The 26,715-nt window shown below is 34.6% G+C and overlaps 1 protein-coding gene across 5 annotated transcripts in view; it reads left to right on the top strand.

Annotated features, from left to right (window-relative positions):
* CADM2 (cell adhesion molecule 2) overlaps positions 1-26,715 on the top strand; it is a 1,201,425-nt gene that overhangs the window by 1,128,635 nt on the left and 46,075 nt on the right. The gene's annotated exons all lie outside the window — the stretch shown is intronic.

The following is a 26,715-nucleotide window of genomic DNA, read 5'->3' on the forward strand; positions in this document are numbered from 1 at the left end:
GAGCTTCATTTTAAACTTATTTATTTCTTTGGCTTCAATCAATTTAAACAGAAATCTTTGTACCATTAATTTATATTTCTTTTAAATAAGCAGTTCTATTGTTTCTACTTCTATGACTGTGGGAGTGTCTTAACTGATTTTATGGTAATCTAGATTTAATATAATTTAATAATGTATACATTTCCTGCAAAACAACTTCCAAGAAAGAAAATGTTCCATAGTAGAATATGTGCCATTTTCATTTTTATATAATATGCAAGTACATATAAATATTAATTTAAAAATTTCCATAATTATTATATTCCAGAAAGCACATCACATAAAATATTAAGACTAAATGAGTTACTTATTATTAGGAGGATAATTTGTCTTTTATTTTAAAATTTTGCCTACATATATGAATAAATGTATTTCCAGAACATCTCTGAAATTATTTTTAAAATCATTAATAAAATAAACTGGTTGTATCTTTCTTACTAACCAATGAATTAAATTTATGAGCTGTGCCTTTGAAGCTGAAAAGATTGCCGGCATTGCCCTTGCTTCTTTGACACTCCACATGAAACACAGTTAATAACCTCCTGTATAAGCTTGGAGAAACACTGAATTGGTACTAATTATACCAACTTTGGGATAGAAGGTGACCTTGACTTCAGCTGGAACTTTCTGCCAGGACAGTAAATAAGAGCAAATGCCACAAAGCATGATTTCTGAAAAGGGTCTAACACAATCTATTAAATATAAGTTCATGAAATTGCAGTAAGTATTGGGATAATTGTAATATTTTGAAACACCTCTTGCTTCAATAATAAGTGGTTTCTTATTTCTTTAGATTTCAAATAATCTCCCATTAATGTTCTGTACTCATTTAAATTAAGCTATGGCCAGAAAATTAAAAGCTACTTGATGCAAAGTATATGTAAGATGATCGCAGGGCAAGGAGACAGATTTTTCCAAACAGCTTCTCAAATACATACATAATATTTATACGATTTTAGTATCAGAATTGCTTATGCTGAAGTTGTGATAACACTGACTCTTAACTAAAGGAATGTCTTTATAAAACTATTAAGAAAAATGACTAAGAAAAAGCAAGTGTCTCAGTTAGGTGCACAGGTTTAAATTATTGCCAGGAAACCTGTCAAGACAAATGAAATATAGCAGTTTCACATAAAAATCTGAGTTCATAGTGTTAAAAGAGAGTCAATAAAGTTACTATAAATGCTAAGAGATGAGTAAGAACAGAAATTAAACTTTCTTCACCAATACTGTTTAAAGAATTACATTAGTGTAAAGGGAATTCTGTTCAAAGCATTCAATAAAATAAATGGGAATACCCAATTTAAAACCAGTTATTTTTCACTTTAGAAAAAGAGATGAACTCAAATATTCCCGGGGCCCTTTTATTTTATCCATTAGTATGCAAGGAATGCTAATCAATGAAGGTTGAAGTAGGAAAGGAGAAATGAACTTTGAATTAACATGAAGAATTGCATCAGATTCCCTAAGAAACATTTTTTTTTTTTTTCCAAAAGCATTTGAACCATTTTTGATGTGTAAGTCCAAGGTTTTGTAGTAAAGAAGCACGGCGCTCTTCGAGGATAGTCTGTGTCAAACTAGGAAAATTACGATGGTCTTAATAATTTTATTTCCCTTGAAGCCATGTTTCCTAAATACTGATTATAAGATTATTATTTTTTACTCATTTAGATTGTGTGTAGCTCAGATGTCAACAGGAACTGACAGCAGTCCTGAAAGGTAGCTGAAGGGTTTTTAACGAGGACACTTTCACAGGAGCATAGGCAGAATTTGAAGAACTCATAAAGGAGAAGCACAATCGATTTGCTATTTTACAACAGCAAAATGTTGTTAACAAGTCCTGGGCCTGAAAGACCAAAGAAGTGAACAGGTTATCTTGGTCAGAGTCTTGGCCAGAGAAGAACTGGAGCCAGAAAAGGGGTTGTATTTGCAAAGAGAGGTAGTCAAAGGATACAGCATAGGGATAAATTTCAGATCTCCCTGTCTTCTCCTGCCTTCCAGTAACTTCCCATTAATTGAATCCTTCTGAAATATCAGAGATTAAGTAACTTAAGTGAAGCAGTGCAGGGAAGTCAGATTTCTAGAGCACAGCTGAAGGCAAAAAAAAAGAAAAAAAGAATGGAGGATGGATTTGGGGACCAATAGCATAAAGAGGGGAAACGTATTTAGAACAGCATCTAATTCGCTTAGAATAATTTATCTAATTTGTCCACTAAGGGTGATTAAATGTCAGATTTTATTTTAGGTTTGGATTTCTCTCACAGGCATGCACAATACAAGTACATAACAGAAAACAAGTGATGGCTCTAGAAATGGTGGTAAAACCAGCCACCTTCCCAGTTCACTTTAATATGTGATTTTCCTCTCCAGGCTGAAGTTAGAAAGAGACAACACTTTAGGTGATAGAGGGCAGATTATGAAGCTTGATAGAGTTGGCTTTGTTATTAGACACAAAGAAATCTAAAAATAGATATGTGTGTATTATTTAAATAACTTACTTCAAAAGAGAAAATCATTTTTAATCTTGGTGTAAAGAGTATCCATTTTATTCATTGAGTAGCAAGAGATTCCTCATTTGAAATATTCTCAAATCTATGTGTATGGATGCAGACTATTTCTTTTGCTTGAATTAAGAGCCTTGAAAACATTAGTTGCAAGAGGAAAGTTCTAAAAATGAGCTAGCCATAAATTAACAATAAGCTGATACAGGTATGTCTTATTAGCTTTCTATTTAAGATATTTTCATGTCACATAGACAAATAATTTTCTGTCCTGAGATAATAGCTTTTCAGAATAGAAAATCATTTTCTTGAGAGAAGAGTTTAGAAAGAGTAATCACAGTTTTTAATATATAATGTTATGTATCTCCCTTTGATGTCTTTAAAGTATGTGTACATTATTAATTTAGTTAAGTTCGTAGATTGGAAGCATGTAAAATAAAAACAATTCAGCTTGTTTTGACTCTAACCTAAACTGAACTGAACTGAATACTCGTTAGCCCAGGCTATAGCTTGTGTCCCTTGGCATTTTACCACCAACAGGCCAGAACGTTTTGTTCAGAGTAGGATATTAGAATAGTTTTTCAAAAGGACGAACTATGACAGTCTAATTTTTCTGGTATTTCTAGTTTTTCTATCACCAAGTTTTGAGAGTTAGTTGACTGGCAATTGAGCACTGCATCTTAAAATGCTGCTTTAGGGAACCAAAAATGAATCTTCATATATATACACATATATTTTTTTTTCTCTTACTCTAACAACTTAAATCCAGATATATTCCATCTTAATTCCAAGTTGGAAAAAAATGATATGTAAATGAGAAGGAAGTTCTAAGGGCTCATTTTACTACTTCATATTCATACTTCTGGACTTCCCTTGTGGCTCAATGATAAAGAATCCTCCTGACAATGCAGGAGATGCAAGAGATGCAGTTCAATCCCTGGGTCTGGAGCTATAGCCCACGTGGTTGCAAAAAGTCAGACATGACTGAGTACACATTTTCATATTTCTAATTTTTCTATTCAGTTTGGTAATATATCAGTGTAGGATTTTTCCTTGATAATTCATCAATGTGGGGTTTTTAAAGTAATAATTTTAAAGAAATTATTCTTTACTAAAAACTGAAAATAGTGCAAGACCCAATATTGATTACTAGGTTAACAAGATATGCCGCATCTGGACTCAATGTGGGATGGTAAAAGTAACTTCTGAGCACAGAATATTTTTCTGTGCCCCTGACTTGACCTCTGGACATGCAATCTCAGGCAAATAAATTCATTTCTTCTTACCCTAATGGGCACTGTGAATTCTAAGGTGTTTCTCAAGTTTGGGTCCTCTACCAGGATTTCAGGGACCAGTACAATTTCTGGTATTTTAAAATGAGAACTTATAGATACAATTCCTTTGCCACTTGAAATAGTGTCAGTAATTTACTTAACCTAATTCTTCACTTCCAACTTATTTCTGTTTGAATATTCTGAAAAGCTTAAAGATTAGAAATGAATTATCAGACTCTGACCTTAGTTTAGAAAACTAAGATCATGGCATCTGGTCCCATCACTTCATGGCAAATAGATGGGGAAACAGTGGAAACAGTGACTGACTTTATTTTTCTGGGCTCCAAAATCACTGCAGATGGTGATTGCAGCCATGAAATTAAAAGACACTTACTCTTGGAAGGAAAGTTATGACCAACCTAGAGAGCATATTAAAAAGTAAAGATGTTACTTTGCCAACAAATGTCCATCTAGTCAAGGCTATGGTTTTTCCAGTAGTCATGTGTGGATGTGAGAGTTGGACTATAAAGAAAGCTGAGTGCCGAAGAATTGATGCTTTTGACCTGTGGTGTTAGAGAAGACTCCTGAGAGTCCTTTGGACTGCAAGGAGTTTCAACCAGTCCATCCTAAAGGAGATCAGTCCTGGGTGTTCATTGAAGGGACTGATGTTGAAGCTGAAACTCTGATACTTTGGCCACCTGATGCGAAGAGCTGACTCATTGGAAAAGACCCTGATAATGGGAAAGACTGAGGGCAGGAGGAGAAGTGGGCAACAGAGGATGAGATGGTTGGATGGCATCACCAACTCAATGGACATGGGTTTGGGTGGACTCCGGGAGTTGGTGATGGACAGGGAGGCCTAGTGTGCTGAAGTTCATGGGGTTGCAAAGAGTCGGACATGATTGAGCGACTGAACTGAACTGAACTGACCTGACCTCAGTATTTGGTCTTTTGGCCACTGTTTCTTAGCCATATGCCCATTTCTACTCCCATCACTTCAATTTGCACACTAATTTCCCTCCAGTATTTTCTCAGAAACTTTTATATACCTGAACATTGTCCTATCTGTAAAATTTCTAACATCACATTATATTAGTAAAATAAATATTGAGTTCTAGCTGTAATGTCCATAAAACTAATGTATATGGTCCATTTTCAAGTTCTTCAACTGATTTCAGGTCTCTCATGAACAATCACTTTGCCAAAATCCACAACTTAGACAAACTTTGATGCTCTTTACTATTGTGGTTTGACATCCATGTTCATTTAATTAAAATGATTATTGAAAAATGATGAAAACCATGGCTTCTGGACTCACATTATCTGGGCTCTTTTTCCCACTTTGCTGTCCCAGGTATGTGACCTTCCTTAAACTCTCTGTGCCTCCATTTCCCAATCTAAAACGCATGGTAAATTATAATAGCATCAACCTTATAATGTAGTTTTTAAAATTAAATGTTTATACACTTAATGTATTTCAAAAGTGCTTTACTCATAGCAAGTACTCAGTAACTGTTAGATTTTATAATGTTTATTAACAATTTTCTTCCAAATAACCAACTAAACAACATAGGACAAAAATGGCTGCACATTTGTGAATAGCAATGAGATTAACTGGCAATTACTAAGTGAAGGCTATGATGTATGGTAGATAGATCATCCTTTAAATCATGTAAATCCTCTTCAAAATCTAAAACTTAAGGATTTGCCATGTGATTAAAGTGAATAACATAAAACAAGAGTCCCACTGCAGTTCCTTATTATTCAGTTCGACCTATCAGTTGTCAAATCAGAAACATTTTTTAAATAAAAGTAATTTAATTTATAATTAGCTTTCTAAAAAAATATTAACAGGCATTTAAATGTTCTTCAGTAGAAGAAACATCTAGGTTTGATCCCTGGTCCATGATGTGTGAGTTATACTTTAAGTTCCAATTTCCTTATCTCTAAAATGATTACATTATTTACTCATAAGGTTACTGAGTATTGATTTTCTGGTATTGTTACAATATGGATGATTTGCTAAATATGGAGGATGTATCATTACAATTTATGTTGAAGTTATATACCATTAATCATTTTTAGAATCCGGGCTTGTTAATTTCAAGTGATACCATTTTCATGTTAAAATATTTTATTACCATAATTAGTACAACTTAATATTCGTCTTTGATATATTGACCTAATGAAGCCACTTAGCTTAAAACAGCCCTTTAATGAATTCAGTTGATTAACATATATTTAATCTCCTCCAGTAAATTAGTCTATATAATGTTTGGGAAATTACCTAAACACATTCAAGATTTAGCAGACTTACTTCTCATTGATTACTTAAATTTCAATTTTTTCTTGTCTTCCTAGTAATTCTAAAACATTTTTCTATGTTTCTTACTTTAAACAAGTTTATCACAGATAAATTAGTTTAAAAACTGTTACACAAAATGAAGGAAAAGATTGCTCTTTATCTCAGATGCTTGAGACAAACTGCTACATTTTATAAATATTATCCTAGAAATTTTTAAAAAATATATATGTTTAGTATTTATTAAAAATTGTTTATGTGAAACCATTTTGCATTTTCTTCATCACTTTTCTATTATTATTATCTTACTATGTGAATGATTATAATTCCACATCTCTTTTGATTTTTTTACCTTCTTCATGTAAAAGGACAAATTTTTTTTGAAACACCTATACCTGTGTAGAGCTCTTATTACTATTCTTTTAGGAATACACAGATAACAGACATGCTCAGCCGCTTCAATCCTGACCAATCTTTGCAACCCTATGGACGGTACCCTGTCAGTCACCTCTGTCCATGGGATTCTCCAGGCAAGAATATTGGAGTGGGTTGCCATTCCCTTCTTCACCCTGGGACTGAGCACACGTCTCTTGTGTCTCTTGCATTGGCAGGTGGGTTCTCTACCACTAGTGCCATCATATTCTGAGATAAAATTCTTCTTCATAAAATTTAGCAAATACACTTTATATGTTAGTTTCTGTACATCCCTACCTCAACCTGACAGGGACCTCATTTTTAAATCTGAGCAAAACATTGTTGGGTTTCGTTATTTTACTGGCTTTTCCTAAATATCTAGTTTTAGCAATGTATTAGTTAAATCTTAAAACAAGATAAAGGATTTCTTCTGAAAATCCTGTCCTTACACTGTTGATCATTCCTACTGTTCTTAATCTCTCCTTTACCCCATCCTAGTCCTGAAAGCCTCATTTTATTATCAAAGTGGAGCAGTAATTGTTTTATCTTTCTTCCATAAATGACCTCTCTAGAGTCTATCCAAGGCCTAGGCTGTCAAGTCTTCTCTCAGTGCAATTTGACTTTAAAATGAAAGTGTTCTTTGAAATTACACCTAAAGGCTTAAGTGTTCAAAAACTAAAGGGAAAAACTTTCAAAGTTTGATCAATGAGACACAAAGAAGATAAAACAACATAAATATAATTACCTGAATAAAGAATTAATTTAAGCCTCCAGGATGAACCCTCAGTGAAAGCTCATTGTATTATTTGCATAACTACAACTTGATTTGCTAGAACCATTAAATTTAACATCTTCTTGACTATACAGCCACAATCTGCAAACCAGGAGTCATAATTATAAGTGTGAGAACCATCTAGATATGATAAAGTACTGCAAATATATCTTTCTCATCACTGTTCCATTTTTTTAAACCTTATTTCAAACTGCCATTGACCAGGAATCAATCATTAATATTTTTAATTGGGAAAAGAAAAAACATTAATATTCTAAGAAAATCCCAAATAAAATATATTAGGTTTTTTAAAAAATGGGATATTTTTAAAATTTAGTCAATTGAACTTTTGCCTCCATAGTATTTGCTTAATATAAGCCATCCATGTAGTATTGAAATTGTGATATAATAATTTAAAATGGAGTGAAGGTGATGTTTTCACACTCCTTAAGCCACTCATTGCTAGTTTTGTTTTTTGCTTTTCATGTACTTTTAAAAATAGTCATCAAAGTCCATGATTTGGTCTTTATTCTGATCAGTAGGAAAACTAGTATATCAATGAATCCAGGGAAATCAAGCCCTTAGAAGAAAACAAATATATAATTTTTCATCAATTCATTCTTTATATATTTGTTTGAACCTTTATTTTACAATAAGCATTCAGTAATGATAAGTAGTATACAAGGTCTACCTTTCACTGAAAAAAAAACACATAACCTAAAAGAAGAGAAGGGTGAGGTGAATATTAAATGAAGAGGCTTCTTAAATGAGTGATCTCACCAGATATAGACAGGATAAGCATAATTTAAATAATTATGAAATGGTAGTAGAGAAGCATACATGTGTAATTCTTGCAGGTGATACATACATGTTTCACTTCTGTTTTGAGATACTCCTGTTTTCGTAGAGATAAAACAAACAGAATGACAATTTAGATTTTGTTATTTCTGCAGCTGATTTTCTAAACTGGCAAGTGCAATTTGACCTTCTCTGAGAACCTAGGGAATAAGGGTTCCTCATTTCCTTCAACAATGTTTTTGTCTGGAAGATAAATGTCTTCAAATGCAACTGGATATGCATTTGGGTATGTGAAAGATGAAGGGAAGAGTAGAATGTGCAAAGCAACATTTTACAGATACAGTGTTACACACTCAGTTTGGCTAGCATTAAGCATAAAGAGGAAGCACTGGTGAAAGATACATCTTCAAATGTTTATCCATGCAGTCTGAAGGGTGTGATAGTAGCAGATTGAGGAAGACAGAAAAGGCAGGAAGTCATTGAAGAAATCCAGGTAATTAAAAATGAGGACTTGGAGAAGAGAAGGTGGCCAAGGCATGGAGGAGAGGGAAAGGCCAAGAGATTTGGGAAAGTAAAACTGATAGATTTTGTAAGTGATGAAGTAAAATACTTTATGTAAAAGGGTAGGAAAGACCAAAATGGCTCCCAGGATTTCAACTTGGATTCCAGGGTATTTGGTGCGCTTTATCAGAGTAAAGAATAAAAGATAGGTGTTTTAAGGGGAAATGAGATATATTCCTTTTAAACATGCAATTTTAAAAATACCTTTCCAAGAGCTAAGTGAAGTTGTTCAATTACTAACTAGAACATAGAATATAAATTATCCAGGACAGAAATACAGATTTTAGACAGAGTTTTCTGTAGAGGAAGTGTAAGCTTTTGATTAAATATAACTTTTATTAAAATTATGTTCTATTAAATGTGTAAATTAAAAAAGATAATAATGCTAAAGTTTATACTCTGATATTTAAAAAGCAAAATGAACAACAACAACAAAAGGATCTAAAGGTTATGTTAAGGAATACAAAGATGCAAAGTTGTGGCCAGGGTGGTGAGATGATGTCTGGTGAGCTTAGGGTGTGAAATTCTTAGGACTGTCAGGGAGGTCCATAGTGCCAAATGATTCAGTGGAGCCAAGTGTGATAGCACATGAAAACTGTTTTCGTTTTTTGTTTTATTTACTGGGAGAATTTGGTGAATTTTGAAAAAGCAGTTTCAATGAAATGATTGCATAAAAGTCAGATTATAGAATTTGAAAAGTGAATGGGAGGTAAAAGGCAGGGAAAGTCAGTGGAAACTATCAAGAGCATTGTCTGAGAAGAAAAGTAGAGATACAAAGCAGATAGAAGGCAGCATAAACTCAATTACCATTTTTGAAGAATAATATAAATATAGCACATCTTTTTAATGGTTAAGAAGAGAGCTAGCAAAAAAAAGAAGCTGAAAAAATTTATATTTTTTAAAACAGATAAGCAGATAAAATAAATCCCCAAATATTCAAAATGTCATGATTTTATATAATATATTTGTAAATCTATCTATAAAATCTAACATTATTTTAAAATATAGTATACTTTATATAAGTTATATCTGACTGTAAGCATTAGTGTTGATCACAGAAGACTCTCTGTACGATGAGACTGAGGAGAGAAGATAATAATAATAATGGGCAGAGACCAGTTTGCCAACAATGGGAAGTGTGTTCAGGAAAAGTAAAGAGAGACCTTACTTAATGGCCTGTGTTTTATCTGTGAAGTAGGGGAGACAGTTTTCCAAGATGGATAAAAAAATTTGCATAGAAGGGATCTTTAAGAAAGCAGTGAAGTTTTGAAATGAATGCCTTAGAAATAAAAAAAAGACAAGACATTGGAGAGGAACACATTGCAATTTCTGGGAAACATGTCTTCTTCCTTTCCAGAAATAATTATCATCTATTTCTATCAGACACTATGCTAAACTTTGGAGACTGAATAAAAACAAGGGAGATAGTCAGTGTCTTTTTTTTTTTTTTTCCTGGCCACACTGCATGGCTCGTGGGATCTCAGTTCCCCAACCAGGGATTGAACCCAGGTCACAACACTGAAAGCCCAAAATCCTAACCACTAGGCTACCAGAAAAGTCTCTGTAAATGCCTTCATAAATGCTATTTAAAAGATGCACAGTACTCTCTTGCTTTGCTTCAAGAAGTTCTCATAGGTAATCTTCCTTGGGAAGTGATATTTGCTGGATATGAAGGATTTGTGCAAGATGTGATGTTGAGGAATGAATGAAAAGACAAGGATGAAAAAAAGTATTTCAAGAACAGGATGTAGCCAGTACACAAGTCCTGAAGTGAAGAGGAAGGTGGCTATTCAAAAAATCCAGAAAGGGTACCATTCGGACTGGAACACAGATTGTCAAAATAGAATGAAAGTAAATGGTAGTTAGTTGGGTAGTAGTTAGATCCTGCAGAGCCTTCAACTTATTTTTAAGATTTGAGCTTGTATCCTAAGAATAACAGAAGAAAATAAAAAATGAAGAAAAGAAGTAGGAAAGGAAGGGAACATAGGAGGGAAAGAAGAAGGAAAAAGGAAACTAATGAGTTTTAGGCAAAAAATAATATTGATACTATAATCAGATATATATTTCTGGCTATAAGGGAACAAATTTATGAGATGGGCAAGAGAGGACAATGAGAGAAAGGTTAAGGACCTATTCTAATAAGAGGTGACAATGGTTTAGACAAAGCTTTTAGAACTACTGACAGAAAGGTGGAATAATTTAACATGTAAATCAGTTTTTCTAATTCTTTGGTTCTATGGACTAAAGAACAGGATGTCACAAGCTAGGTTACCAAACATATAAGTTTTTAGAGAAACACTTTTAATAGATGGTGGAAATATTTACTGAGATAAGTAATGGTGGTAGAAGTATAATTGTGAGCTTGTTTTAAGTATATTAAGCTTGTATATTTGATATCTCTAAGTAGAGACATAATATTGAACACATGATTAAATATACAGATTTGGAACTCAGAATAGCTATCAGGCGTATGTGCGTGCATGCTAAGTCACTTCAGTCATGTCTGACTCTTTGCAACCCCATGGCCTGTGGCCCACCACGGGATTCTCCAGGCAAGAATACTAGAGTGGGTTTCTATGCCTTCCTCCAGGGGATCTTCCCCACCCAGGGATCGAACCTATCTCTCTTACATCTCCTGCATTAGCAGGTGGGTTCTTTACCACTAGCAACCACCTGGGAAGCCCATTGGGTGTATAGAATCAGTTAAAGCTGAGCTTGGGATCATGTAGAAAGAGTATATAATGAGCAGAAAATTCAGTGTTCAACTGAGATTGGATTCCACGAACTTGTAGCAGTTCAAAATTACATTTTTTTTTTAATTGTTATTCTTGGATTTCTGAATAGGCCATGTTTAAATGAATGTACAGATTCTTTGATTGAAGAAGCAAAGGCACTGAGATTATGCAAGCAAAGTGAAAGGAAGAGATCAAGGGTTCTAATGAGCAATGATTTTTAATAAAAAGTAGAATAATGAACTAAACAAACAGATGGACTTAAGAGGAATAGAGAGTGAAAGGCCATATGAATGGTTTTCCTAGCTGTTATTAGGTCAGAATGGGAAAGGTTTTAAAGCAGTGAAATAATAGCTAGATTGGAATTTAATATTTAATACTAGGATATGCAAGTCTGGAGCTACGAGTTTGTAGCCATTGGTATAGAGCCGTGGACTTCTGAATGTCTCTTTCAGTTGGATATGGGAATCTCCCAAGGTCATTATAGGATTTTGATTAGAAAAGTAAATTGTGAACTTGATAGAGAAATTGTTCAAGAAAATTGGAGGATCTATCAGTGAGTTAGGAAGAGATATGAGTGGATGGCAGCGTGAGTCACCAAGAAGGAGAGAAAGAATCTAAAATATTGATGGGTCTTGAATTGCTTATTTAATCCAGGACACTTTCATCTTAATGGCAATGTATCTGGGACAATTAATTATTAATCACATAAGCGTGGATACAAAGATATAAAAAACATAAGGAGTCAATTTCGTCAGCCTGTATTTGCCTGATGTGCTGCTTCCACAACTTATACCTTTTGAATAAACAAGTACTTGAGTCCCCAAGAATTCATGGTACATTTCTGAATTGACATAGAAGAGTGTATTCTTTGGGCTCTCCTTACATTTTGACACTGCACTATTTGTTAACACACATTTTTCACAGTGTAGAAAGATGTATTAATTTTATGCTTTCCTTAAGTACAATCATTATTCCATTGTACTTCCTGGAGGTGATAAACAAGTCACCTTGATTCAACTTCACTCTTCTACTTGGAGATCATCCTTCAGAACTACATGATCTCCATGCTCCCTTAAGACTACAAATCAGATTCTCCTCGGGAACTTTTTAAAATTAAATTTTAACTTTATTTTTAATACGTAGACCTATGGTTGACTCATAGAAACTGATTTTTAAAGCTATCTGGAGAAGAAAGATTTAGGAACTACTAGTTCAGACTTTATTTTTTTGGGCTCCAAAATCACTGCAAATTGTGATCGCAGCCATGAAATTAAAAGACGCTTACTCCTTGGAAGGAAAGTTATGACCAACCTAGATAGCATATTAAAAAGCAGAGACATTACTTTGCCAACAAAGGTCCGTCTAGTCAAGGCTATGGTTTTTCCAGTGTTCATGTATGGATGTGAGAGTTGGACTATAAAGAAAGTTGAGCTCCGAAGAATTGATGCTTTTGAACTGTGGTGTTGGAGAAGACTCTTGAGAGTCCCTTGGACTGCAAGGAGATCCAACCAGTCCATCCTAAAGTAGATCAGTCTTGGGTGCTCCTTGGAAGGACTGATGCTGAAGCTGAAACTCCAATACTTTGGCCACCTCATGCGAAGAGTTGACTCATTGGAAAAGATCCTGATGCTGGGAGGGATTGGGGGTAGGAGGAGAAGGGGATGACAGAGGATGAGATGGCTGGATGGCATCACCGACTCGATGGACATGTGTTTGAGTAAATTCTGGGAGTTTGTGCTGGACAGGAAGGCCTGGCGTGCTGTGATTCATGGGGTCGCAAAGAGTCTGACACGGCTGAGTGACTGAACTGAACTGAACTGAGTTCAAAGTTGGTTCATAAATGGGATACTTTAAAATAATGTTTCAGTGTTCTCACTTTATTCTCAAAGTTTAGGCTTCCATTAAATTTTATAGATGCCTTGTTCTCCGCCCCCCCATCTACTGCCTACAGCAGGTTTCTACTTGCTTGTCATCAAATTTATAATGTTATCATTGTTTAGTGCAAGAAAATTGAAATGTTATTTGAAAACAAAATGTTTAAAGCAATATATTAGTCTTTATTTCTCCTCTCTGTCGCAGACCTTTGTAAAAAGACATTCTTCCATTTAAAGAATGTTTGTTTAGCCAACAGGTTTAGAAGACAGAGACAATATCTATCTCTTGGCGGACGGCTGGTTTACTGACCAGCTCAGTCAAGATGATGTCTGCTTCAGGGCAAATGGCAGATGTGGGGCAGTCTTCTTGTAGTCCATTACAAAAGACTAAGGACATCTGACCTCAGCGGATGAATGCATACTGTGTGCCAGAGCACCCAGGAATCCACTGCTCACTGCAGCCATGGCACTTAGAGTGGAAGAGAAATCAGGGCAAGCTATTATGCTGTACATTTTTAATTTATATAGTGCATGCTCAGTTGCTAAGTTGTATCTGATCCTCTGCAGCCCCATGGACTATAACCTACCAGGCTCGTCTGTCCCTGGGATTTTCTAGGCCAGGATAGTGGCACAGGCTGCTATTTCCTACTCCAGGGGATCTTCCTGACTCAGGAATGGAACCCAATCTCTATAATCTCCTGCATTGGCAGGAGGATTCTTTTCACCTCTGAGCCACCTGGGAAGCTCCAAATTTACATAGTGCTGTATGTCAATTATATCTCAATAAAACTGGAAGAAGAAGAAAAAAGAAAAAAAAAAAACAATGACAAGGAATATCCAAATTCTCTTATAATTGAACTGGTTAGGAAGGAAGATGATAGTGAATCTTACAAAAAACAAAACAGAACAGAACAGAAATAAAAACCCAAAAAGTTCCTTTATATTTTTTTTAATGTCAAAATAAGTAAGATTCTAGAAAAAAATGGCATATGATTTCCACATTGTTATTTACATGGTACTTGTTTTTTATCACAGCAGTTACTGAAACCCCAGATTCACAAAGTAATGGCACCACAGAGAGGAATGTGTAGCGATCTAATATTGAAACCCTGAACTATCGCTGGCTAGTAGTTCATGTGGTGTTCAACAAATACTGCTCTGACTCTCTGACGAATTTAAATTGTTCCATAGCATTCTTGTGAGGGCACTGTGGTGCCATGGGGTGCTTCAGCTCACAGTTAGGAAATGAAACCATGGCACTATGCCGGCACTATGCCATATTCCAGTGTACAGAGAGCAAGGGATGCAAGGTGAACGCCATGCTTCATGGAGAGTTAAATCTTTATCTAACATTTGCCTGGAGTTAGGTCTTCAGGTTAATTTTATCCTATTCATAAAATAAACCTAGTCTAATTCTTAGCAAAATAGTAATAAACATAAGAGAAAAAACTATCCTTGCTGTTGACTATTTCTGCAGTAGCCACTTTTTTCCCCCCTGATTCCAATTTTATTTCTTCTCTCTCATACTCCACAAAGCATTTAGAGACATCTTCATAAAATGTAAGTTTATGCAAAACCCATCAATATCTCACCAATGACCTTGGACTGACACAATCCCTCTCAGGGCATTTTCTACCCCACAGGAACGCCCTCCACTGACCAGGAGAGACCACCTTTCCTGGTCCTTGAGATGCAGAAGGATTTTAAGTTTCTTCCCAAAGTCCCTCTCATGCCTAAGCCACATGCTTTCCTCTGCAAAGAACACCCTTCTTCTTCCATCTTGCTAACTCCCAGTAAAGGCAGGAATCGTCTCTTGCTCCATCTACTGTCACTTTTTCTCCCAGCACCACAGTCAGGACAGTACCTGGTGTATTCATAGTAATAAGACTCTAAAACAGTCATAAATGGCTTCTACTTATAGCTTTTTTTTTTTAAGCTTTTGCTTTTAATAACTTGCTGTTAATGTTTGGTTCAGTACCAAATCATATAATCTTCCCAGGAGTATTTCAGTATCCAATTTTTGCAAATTTTTGAAAACACTACTCTCTGGTTAACTGACATCCTATAAGGAATTAATGTGGGATGTTGCTTTGTCAAAACATGTCCCCCGAAGTGGTCAATCACAAGCCTTAGTGCGTTGACACAAAGATTTTCATCTGTGATGACAGAATTGTCAGCGTGTTGGCAGGAATCAGAGGAAAGGTTCTGGGTTTAGAAGTATGTACCTCATCCCATTACATGGGTAATCCTTTCCCCACCAACAGGGAAACTCTGCCTGACCTGATGAAGTTGTGAAGAAGCACTTGACCTGTTGAATATTTGATTTTTATTTTAGAGAGTAATGAATGAGAAAAGGATGAGATTTTAGAATCTTGAAGGCAAGTGTATCTCTAGTCTTGAAAGTTTTTCCCACTAGGAGTAAGCTGCCAATTGTAAGAAGTGAGGATTTGCTAGAGATTCAGGTTACCTCTACCTGGAGGCTACCTTGAACCTATTGAAATCATGAGCGGAATGTTTTGAGGACCATTCTGCTCCAGGAACTCTTATGGTGGTAACCTTCCACCACAGTGAGTTTTATTAATTTGAGAATATGAACAGACCCCTTTGTTCTGCTTCTCCTAGGAGTCCTCCTCCTGCTACACACTTTATCCCCTAAATCTTTGTATCTTTGTCAGAGCAGAGGAACAGGCTGAGCTTCACAACTTCCCAGATTCCAGCAATTTAATAGTATTTATTTAAACTTTGCCTGTATTCAAATACTTAATATAATACATATAGTGCAAATAATAGCAACAGTTATACTAGATAATAAAAGTAATAATAAATGAGGATGTACCTGAGTAGGGGTGAATAAAGGAAGGGAAGAATAAAGTGACACTGAGGATAATGTTAATAGGCTGCTCTTTCTCATGATCCAAGGGCTTCCCTGATGGCTCAGATGGTTAAGAGTCTGCCTGCAATGCAAGAGACCCAGGTTCAATCCCTGGGTGGGAAAGATCCCCTGGAGAAAGGAATAGCAACCCACTCCAGTATTCTTGCCTGGAGAATTCCATGGACAGAGGAGTGTGGTGGACTAGAGTAGCAAAGAGTTGGACACAGCTGAGTGACTAACACTTTCACTAACGCTTTTCATGCTCAGAGTTCTACACACTGTTAAATCATGGAATAAAACTTAAACCGAGTCTCCTAGTGGCAAGCAAAGAAACAAATCTAGTTAACATAGTTTGTTCTATTGTATCAGGCTGTGAAGTACCAGAGTTAACTCTTATTGCCTCATCCACACTTTTCTTTTGCCAAGCAAATGACACTTTCCTGAAAGAGCAAATGACAGAGAATTTAGCAGATTATAAGCTTTGGCTAATGAGCTGAATCTCTCTAGCTTACACACTCCAAAAGCGTATAATGCTATCAAACCCAAGGAAATGTTTAAGTTGCTACAAAGAATTTTTGTCTCCCCTAAGACTTTGAAATTTCATGTCCTGTTCAATAAGTGTGGGAAAAATAATGAAAGACCATGACATTTTTATACCAACTGCAAAAAAAAGATATTTTTATCTTACATTTTAAGTGAATAATGTCTTGCTCTTTCTACTGAACATATCCTGCAAATTAATCTCAGAAAGACCAAGACAGAGCTAAGAGGAAAATGTGAGCTGTAACTCAAGAAATCAGAAACAGATTTTTTCTGACATGGCCTCATGATTTGTAACTTGAAAGTTCCAGGTTCATCATATCATAAAATTCCAGCTAACCATGGCATTCTAAAACATCATGTGTAAGATAATTTTGAATTTGAGAATCAATTTTGTTTCCCCAATTGAGGATATTCAAAAGGCAGTATGCCAAAATATAAAAATTAGTATCTTTCCTAGTCAAATGAAACTTACTTTGTAGACTGGGAACGAAAGAGGTGGGCAGCTTTTTCTCACATTCTTATCAGAAGTGAAACAAACTGGGTGTTAGTTTTCTATTCAGTTACATATCCATTGAGAAGGAAAATAGGACACCAAATCTTTAGTTTAGAGAGTACATTTGAACATTATGCATATCTGATTACAAATTGTGACAAAAAATATCAATCATTGTAGAAGCATTATAATAGATTTTGTAATCTGGAAACATGAACTGGAACTGTCATCATTACCTTCTCTCTGTATAAATGTAATTTTCAAACAAAAAATACTAACCTTATGTGATGCTTCATCCAATGCTTGGGTGAGGTGGAAGAAGTCAGTGTGTAATCTGTGCAAACTAAAATGACAATTTCAAAAATCCTTAGTCACCCAAGAGGATTTAAAGGGCTAAATTTTAATTTGCCATCTTGATCCATAATAATTAAAAAGCAAACAGGTTCATTTTGATGTTTTTCTAGTTCAAGGACAATTTGGCTGTAAATTGACCCAGATGAATTTTATGTAATTTGATTAATAAGGTTATCTTCTCACAAATTTATGAGGATTATACCTTGAAAATGCTATTAATTTTAATCTTTTATTTCAGTTTTCAATTATATGGAGTATCATCTACCAATGTTAAATTACCTAGAATCTTCTCAATACAAAAATGCATTTGAAATAAAATGTGCCTTATTTTTCCCAAATATTCTTTTCTGTATGAGAACAGGAACCATTAGTACAGCAATACAGGGTATTTGGCAGTAATGATTTGCACTGTGGATATACATGTAATGATGTTTATTACATATTAAAGGATAAAAGCTTGAATTCTAACAGTTTAAGGAAAGCAGACCTGATGCTATATTATTTATATTCTTCCTTGTATTTGAATAATCAAAAGGAAATTAGTGTGTCTGCTGTAGACATTCTCCTCAGTCATGACATTACCTGCACGCATGGATAGCAGAAAACGTTTGTTTCTCAAGACCCTGATCTTCAATTATCTCAGAATTTTAGGGCAGAAAACCTGTTTTTAAAGCTTTGACAAATTTATTTTTTTAGTTAGTTTTCTTACTATTTTTTTTTCTTTGACATAAGAAGTTAATTGTATTTTTGGAGCTTGTTCACTCTACTTCTGATAGGTTGTTAATTGTATTTTTAAAAAGGGAAGATTTAAATGATATTTTGTTAAAACTCCAAATTGTGTTTATGTGACTTATTTTGATAAGGTTTAGCCTACTTTGGCATTTTCATCATATGAAGTAGTTGACAATATAACTATTTAATTACAAAAGCTGGTGCTCCTTTTTCACAACATAAAAGCTAATATTTTTTTCAAGAGATATTCAGAAACATTTTTTTTTTTTATTGTCACATGAAGATTCTGAGACAAGTTCTTAATTGGATTTTATTTTTATTACTTTTGAATTCTACATTTTCTCATTAAATTTTATATTTAGGTAGTGCCCTAAGTGATGGACTTGTTACTTGTTGGTTGCTTGAGACTTGGTGAACTTTTTCCTCCTTTTAAGATCACCTGGAAAATTTTTCATTAACTGCTGTTCTATATAATCTTTTCAATCCTTTAATTTGAATTCAGGTAGCAACAATAAATGAAATAAAGATGGTCACTTCAAATTGACAGTAGTAGGAAGAAGAGGAGGTTCTCAGATGGTGCAGAGGTAAAGAATCCTCCAGCCAATGCAGGAGATGTAAGACACAGGTTCAATCCCTGGGTCAGGAAGATCCCCAGAAGTAGAAAATGGCAACCTGCTCCAGCATTCTTGTTTGGAAAATTTAATGGACAGAAGAGCCTGGTGGGCTACCATTCATGGGGTTGCAAAGAGTTGGACACAACTGTGCAACTGAGCACACACACACACACACACACACACATGGATTGCAAAGATAATTATCTAGAAATTATGTATGTAATATTACCTGTTGTAGAAACACATTTGACCTTGACAGGTCAAATAATATTAACTATATACATAAGCTGAATAATAGAAAAAATATGATTGATCTGAGAGACATATATCAAATTATTCCTTAAAAATAAGGATTTTTTTTACATATGACTAAACTTATTTTTTAATCAATTACCTATTGAGTAGCAAAGAAAACAGCAATCAGTAAAAGATAATGTAAAAGCAGTATTATAAATTATTTTCTCTGTCATGGACTCAATAATCCCAGAATATAATGACAATGGAAGAAAATATTTAAGTGGCAATATAAACAATATTTAGAAATAAACTCATGAGTCAGACATAAAGAAAAAAACCTTTGATTAAAATCTAACTTGAAACCAGAAAATCTATAAAATATGTAAGGACTGTCTGAAATCTTATTCATAGGAAAATTCACAGTGCTGAACATGATTGGGAGAGAGAAAGAAAGGGAGGGAGGAAGGGAGAAAGAAAGGGGAAATAAAAACAAGCAGATATAAATCTTAAAAATATAAATAACCAGAATATTTTAATATAAAAATCTAAAAGAGAAGAAATAAAGATAAAAGCAGAAATTAGCTAATTAGAAAGCAAACTACAGAATCGGTAAGATCAGCAAAGAAATCAGTAAAGCTTTCAAATGCCTAACTAATCTTTCCTAGAAAAAAAGAAAAGATCAACAACATATAAAATTAATCAAGAGAGTAAAGGTTTCCAATAAAGAAGAGATTAAAATAATTAAAAGGCATACCATAACTCTAGGCATAAGGATTTGAACATCTATATGTAATAGATATGTTTCTAGGAAGATATAATTTCTAAAAATATATTTATAAATAGGCAAAATTACAGATACCGTGTAAAGATACGTTTTATATCACAGGTCTGTTAACTATATCAAATCTTAAATAGATGCTATTTTAAAACAGATCCCAAGCATAGAGGAAAAAGCAAAGTTTTCCTTTTTTTTTTTTTTTTTAATAATGACATCAAAACATCAGTAGTTAAAAGTCTTATAAAGATAGCAGGGGTAAAAAGAACATTGGAAGTCACTTTGTTTAATTGGATGATAATTGCTTTACAATGGTGTGTTACTTTATGCTATACAACTACAAGTAAATAATCAACTATAAGTAAATAAGTATCCCCTCCTTCTAGAGCCTCCCTCCCATTTTCCCCCATCCCACCCTCTAGGTCATCACAGCACGCAGAGCTGAGCCCACTAACTGTGGGAATGTCAATGCTATTCCTTCAATTCTTCCTATCCTCTCCTTCCCCCACTGTGTCTATCATGGAAATCACTTTTAACTTACAAATACTGATGGAAAAGTCCTAAATGAAATACTAGCAAATACAATACAATAACATGTTAAAAAAATCATGCTTTATCAAAATTAATTTATTACCAATAATTAAACTATGATTCAATATTAAGAAATTTGCATTTATATAGTTATAAATTACTTATATAATTTATATATAATGTATTTATGTATAATTAACCACACTTATATAATTTTTATAATTAACCACATTGATAGGTATAGTGAGAGATTTTGAAAAGTGGAAGATAACAAACTCAAACTCAAAATTTAATAGCTTAGAAAACATAGCAAAAAGTTTCCAGCCTTTTAATTGTAACAAAATCTCTACATAAAAGCTTAGAAAAAAATATTAATGCCCTATACATTTTAGAGGAACTCAAATGTAGAATTGAATAAATAAAAAGATATGCTTTAATGTTGACTAGAAATATAAAAAGTTGTAATATATAAATGCATGCATATATTATTTCTTATTTTTAGCTGTGACTGTATAAAAGACATACCAATCAGAATTCTGTTAAAAGACATATACTCTTCACATAACTATAACTCATACTAAAATAAAATATGTAAGTGCTGAAGTTTTCTCCGTTTTTAAGTGTTGACAGATCAATTTTAATATTAAATAACTTTTCTCTTAAGCATAAAGATATATATATATTAATAAATTCAAATTTACTACAAATATGTCATAATTTAATATGATTAAATATATAGTGTGTTTGGTTCTGTATAGTGTCTTTATTACACAGTGAAACGAAATGCATATTGTAGTAGAATAACACAAAAGATCCTGGAAGCCATCTTGCTCAATTTATTTGATTTAATTCATACTCAAGTCCCTTACCTGTCATAGCTGTGGTCTCATACAATGAATTACAACATTAAAGAAAAGTTAATAATTTCATTATCTAGCTAAAACAAATCATTTTATAATTACTTTGAAATTTCCTTAATATGTAACAACTCATGTTACTGTATGGCTAGACATCACTTCTTAAGTTTTATTACTTTATAAAAGGTCATAATTTATATATTGGGATAGAAAAAATAGAAGTAATATATAAAACATGTTATGAAGCTATTCCTTATATATTTGTGCAAACACCTACTATGTTATATACTATATTTTTCATATTTAATTACTAATAAGTAACTTTTATGAGATAAACTGTCATATCTTTGTAGCAATCTATCATTTAAAATTTTTGTAGATAATATGTAAGAGAAAATTATGTACACATTTTGTCATTTTACAGCAAAAACTTATTTAGAGATTGGGGTTAATGACAGATAAGGAAAAATTTCTGGTGAATGAGGAAGAAATATAATTAAATGATGGTATGGTAATATTAACATTGCTACCAGTTGCAATTCCCACTTCTTTCCCTGAAGCGTAAAAGCTAGCATGTTTTGTTAATCATAGCCTACCAAATTATCACTCTCATCAGCCTGGAACTACAAATATGAGGAGATGTAAAAAACTTAAATTTACTCTTTTATTGTCCCTGCAAATAATTTCTAAAATCTTAACATTCTGAATTGTCCTGGCACTTTATGATAATGTTAACACTTAGGAGAATAATTATGTTTTATTCTTATTTAATGATGATTAATATGTCTTTACTATATAATCAAGATAAAATAGTACAGTTCCCCAAAATTGTTCTTTTTTATAATAAAGAAAACAGAAATTACCAAGGATGCAATTAGGGATTTAAATAAATTTAAATGTAACAAAAGGATTTATTTTAAGACTTTCACCCATATCTACTGAAGAGACAAAGTTGGAATGGGAATATTTAGATAGAAAAAAAAACTACAGTTTTTTCAGAATAAAATTAATTCAAAAGAAATGTACAGTAATTATTTTCTAACCACAGTATGTCAAACACTATTTTTATTACTTTCAGCTGAACTGCAGGCCTCTTTCTGTCCCCTAAAGTTAAGGTGGGCTCACATCACCCTAAAAGGCTGAAAGAGAAATTGTTTTACAAACTTGTACCTAAAGACTTCTGTTTGGAGTAACATATAAAAAGAACAATTTTAGAATAACATAAGTAGATCACAACCAAGAAAAGATATCCATTTGTGTACTCAGGTTCTTATGACTTGATCAGATGGATATCATTCCCTATTCCTATTCTAAATATGCTTTGCCAATTAACTACATGGCATCTCAACATTGTCTTTCGATTTCTTAAAGAAAAGTTGCAAAATATTTTTCTGCTGTTGTTCAGTCTCTAAGTAGTGTCCAACTCTTTGCAACCCCATGTACTATAGCACGCCAGGCTTCCCTGTTCCCCACTACCTCCCGGAATTTGCTCAAACTCAAGTCCATTGAGTTGGTGATGCTATCTAACAATCTTATTCTCTGCTGCCCCCCTCTCCTTTTGCCTTCAATCTTTCCCAGCATCAGAGTCTTTTCCAATCAGTTGGCTCTCCACATCAAGTGGTCCAAGTATTGGAACTCCAGAGACAGTCCTTTCAATGAATATTCAGAGTTAATTTCCTTTAGGATTGACTGGTTTGATCTCCTGCTGCCCAAGGGACTCTCAGGAGTCTTCTCCAATGCCACAGTTTGAAAGCATCAATTCTACTCTCAGACTTCGTGGTCCACCTCTCACATATTCACATCAGTTCAGTTCAGTTCAATCGCTCAGTCATGTCTGACTCTTTGCGACCCCATGAACCGTAGCACACCAGGCCTCCCTGTCCATCACCAACTCCTGCAGTTCACCCAAACTCATGTCCATCGAGTCAGTGATGCCATCCAACCATCTCATCCTCTGTCATCCACTTCTCCTGTCTCCAATCTTTCCCAGCATCAGGGTCTTTTCAAATGAGTCAGCTCTTTGCATCAGGTGGCCAAAGTATTGGAGTTTCAGCTTGAGCATCCATCCTTCCAATGAACACCCAGGACTGATCTCCTTTAGGATGGACTGGCTGGATCTCCTTGCAGTCCAAGAGCCTCTCAATAGTTTTGTCCAACACCATAGTTAAAAAGCATCGATTCTTTGGTGCTCAGCTTTCTTTATAGTCCAACTCTCACATCCATACATGACCACTGGAAAAACCACAGCCTTGCCTAGACGGACCATTGTTGACAATGTAATGTCTCTGCTTTTCAATATGTACATCCTCACATGACTGCTGGAAAAACCATGGCTTTGACTATGCAGACATTTGTCAGCAAAGTGATGTCTCTGCTTCTTAATACATTGTCTAGGTTTGTCACAGATGAGCCTGGCAGGCTGTCATCCATGGGATGGCAAGGAGTTGGACATGACTCAGCAATTGAGCACAAAGCAATGTATTTCTTCCTATCAGAGGGTATAGTGATGTACCCTAACTTAAAATTGGAGAAGGAAATGGCAACCCACTCCAGTACACTTGCCTGGAAAATTCCATGGACTGAGGAGCCTGGTAGGCTACAGTCCATGGGGTCGCAAAGAGTTGGACACAATTGAGTGACTTCACTTACTCACTAACTTAAAATAATGTATAAAATATTGTGTAGACATGGTTCAAGCAGTCTCTGTTTTTTTTTTTTTTTTTTTTTTTTTACCATTGTCTCATCATTTCTTGTATACTTACACAAATAATTGTGGAAGACATCTTTATTTGGACCAAAGACAGATTCCATTTAGGTTAAGTGTCTTCCAAGAAATGATACAGTGTACTGTGCTGTTTAGTCGCTCGGTCGTGTCTGACTCTGTGCGATCCCATGGACTGTGGCCTGTCCAGGCAAGAATACTGAAGTGGGTTGCCATGCCCTCCTCCAGGGGACCTTCCCAACCCAGAGATCGAATCCAGATCTCCCCTGTTTCAAGAAGATTCTTTACCGTCTGAGCTACCAGGGAAGTCACAAATAATACACTACTGAAGTGTAACCATTTATCATTTGAAATATCAAATTAGTCTTAATAGGTCTGAAAAACTCACGTTCTCTTTCTGGAACTTTTTTGTGACAAGTGAAAATTTAAGGGACTTTTTGAGACTGTATCAAGGTCTGATAAACTAGACAGTCTTGTGTATTGGTACAGAAGCTTAAACTGCTTGCAGTATTCAATTATGTTGTCCCTTTCATCATTATAGCTTTTTATCTTTGTCAGAAAATATAAATGATGACATAGTTCTCCAACTTAAGTAAAAGCTGACACCTCCACAAGAACTCATAATAGCTGTTTTAAGTTTTAATTTTTTCCACATGAATATATGTGTGCACACACACACACTTCGTGCCAGAATCTCCCGATTTTCTTAACTGCAAGTTCTATTTAATAAACATAACCTAGAGAACTGATTTTTAGTAACAATAGAGCTCAGTCATATCTGTGGTCGTTACTTAAAAATTCAAATGCAACCCACTCCAGTACTCTTGGCTGGAAAATCCCATGGACGGAGGAGCCTGGTAGGAGTCGCAATGAGTCGAACACGACTGAGTCACTTCACTTTATTCTTTTTTCATTTTGGCTCACATTTTACAAAAAGTATCATAGAAGTATGCAGACTCACAAAATAGAATAAACTTTCTCTTAGTGACATTGATGAAAACATTCATATATAGGCTGCTTCTCAGATTCCCTCATAGTTCAGTTGGTAAAGAATCTGCCTGCAATGCAGGAGACCCTGGGTCGATTCCTGGGTCAGGAAGATCCACTGGAGAAGGGATAGGCTACCTACTCCAGTATTCTGGTCTGGAGAATTCCATGGATTATACAGTCCTTGGGGTCTCAAAGAGTTGGACATGACTTACACTTTCACTTTGTCAGATTCCTGCATAATTGAGACTTTTCTTCAAGGAGATGGAAATTTTTTGGCAAAAATTAAGAAAGTGATACTTTTGATAGAAGTCTTCAAATTGTTGACTTCTGTTCTTTATTTTATCCACAATCCCCTTTTCCTAGTTTGTGGGCAAGGAAACCAGGTTATGGCAAATAATGTAAAACAGAAAGAAAAAGGAAAATCCATCTCAGAAACTGAACATTCTTCATGCTTTTAAACAACATTGGCAGATATTAAGAAAAAAATGTTTTCTTTCAAGTCTCAACATATGTTTAAAAATATTTAGCATATTTTATATAGGTATAAATATGCATAGATATAGATATACTCTCTTGGGAGAGACAGTATTCATCCTGTGGCCAAGTCTCTTACATTATTAGAGAAAATCCCATAGCTCAAGAAGACAATTATCCTGGATGAGTTTTTAGCTCTTTTTTAATACCCTTGAGAGAATTTCTTGCATTTCTGCTTTACTTCTGAAAGAAATGTAGTGACTATCTTCCAGGATTACAGTTCTTCTAAAAGTTTGTTCACCACTTTTAAAGAACAGCATTTATCTAAAAGCTGTTAGGTTTTAGAATTACTAACTCTTCTTTAATTTCAGCCCCAATCTCAGTTTTTTTCTGAAATAGGAATCTGTATTAAGGTCAATGATGAATTCAAAGTAAAAGTTTCTCAGTCCTGTCTGACTCGTTATGACCGCATGGACTACACATTCCATGGAATTCTCTAGGCCATAATACAGGATTGGGTAGCCTTTCCCTTCTCCAGGGGATCTTCCCAACCCAAGGATTGAACCCAGGTCTCCCGTATTGCAGGCAGATTCTTTACCATCTGGGACAACAGGGAAGCCCAAGAATACTGGAATGGATAGCCTATCCCTTCTCCAGAGGTTCTTCCTGACCCAAGAATCCAACTGGGGTCTCCTGCATTGCAGGCGGATTCCTTACCAGCTGAGCTACCAGGAAAGCCAGTCTAATTTAATTCTTTCCTTCCATTAATTTCTCACTAAGTCTTGGGTGACCCAAAGAGGTAAATTAATAGGCATACCCCATATTCTAGTTCTCTCTTGTCCATTCTTCTGTTTCAATTGAAATTTTCCCTAAATTTTCTCACCAGCCTTAAACTCTACTTGCAGCTTGCCAATGTAAACTTCACCCAGCTTGCTAAACTAAATCACATTAGTATGTAAATGGGACACTTTTCACCTTAGAGTCTTCTTTTTCTCAAATAGCATCATTGAATTGCAGCCTTTGGGGAGCAATGAACTTTTTTCCTTACCTGGTTGACGCTATAGTGTTAGATTAGCCCCTTTAACAGGCCTAAACTTTACTGTATAAATTCTGACCTACTTTTCACTTACAGCAGGACAGACCACCTCTCTAAATTTATCACCTCAATGCATATTCATATTCTGAACTTTATTATTTTTTACTTATCCTGGCTTAGAGCATCATTAATTTTAATTTCTACTGCTGGAATAT

The sequence above is a fragment of the Cervus elaphus genome, chromosome 31 (assembly GCF_910594005.1).
Source record: "Cervus elaphus chromosome 31, mCerEla1.1, whole genome shotgun sequence".
NCBI lineage: Eukaryota > Metazoa > Chordata > Mammalia > Artiodactyla > Cervidae > Cervus > Cervus elaphus.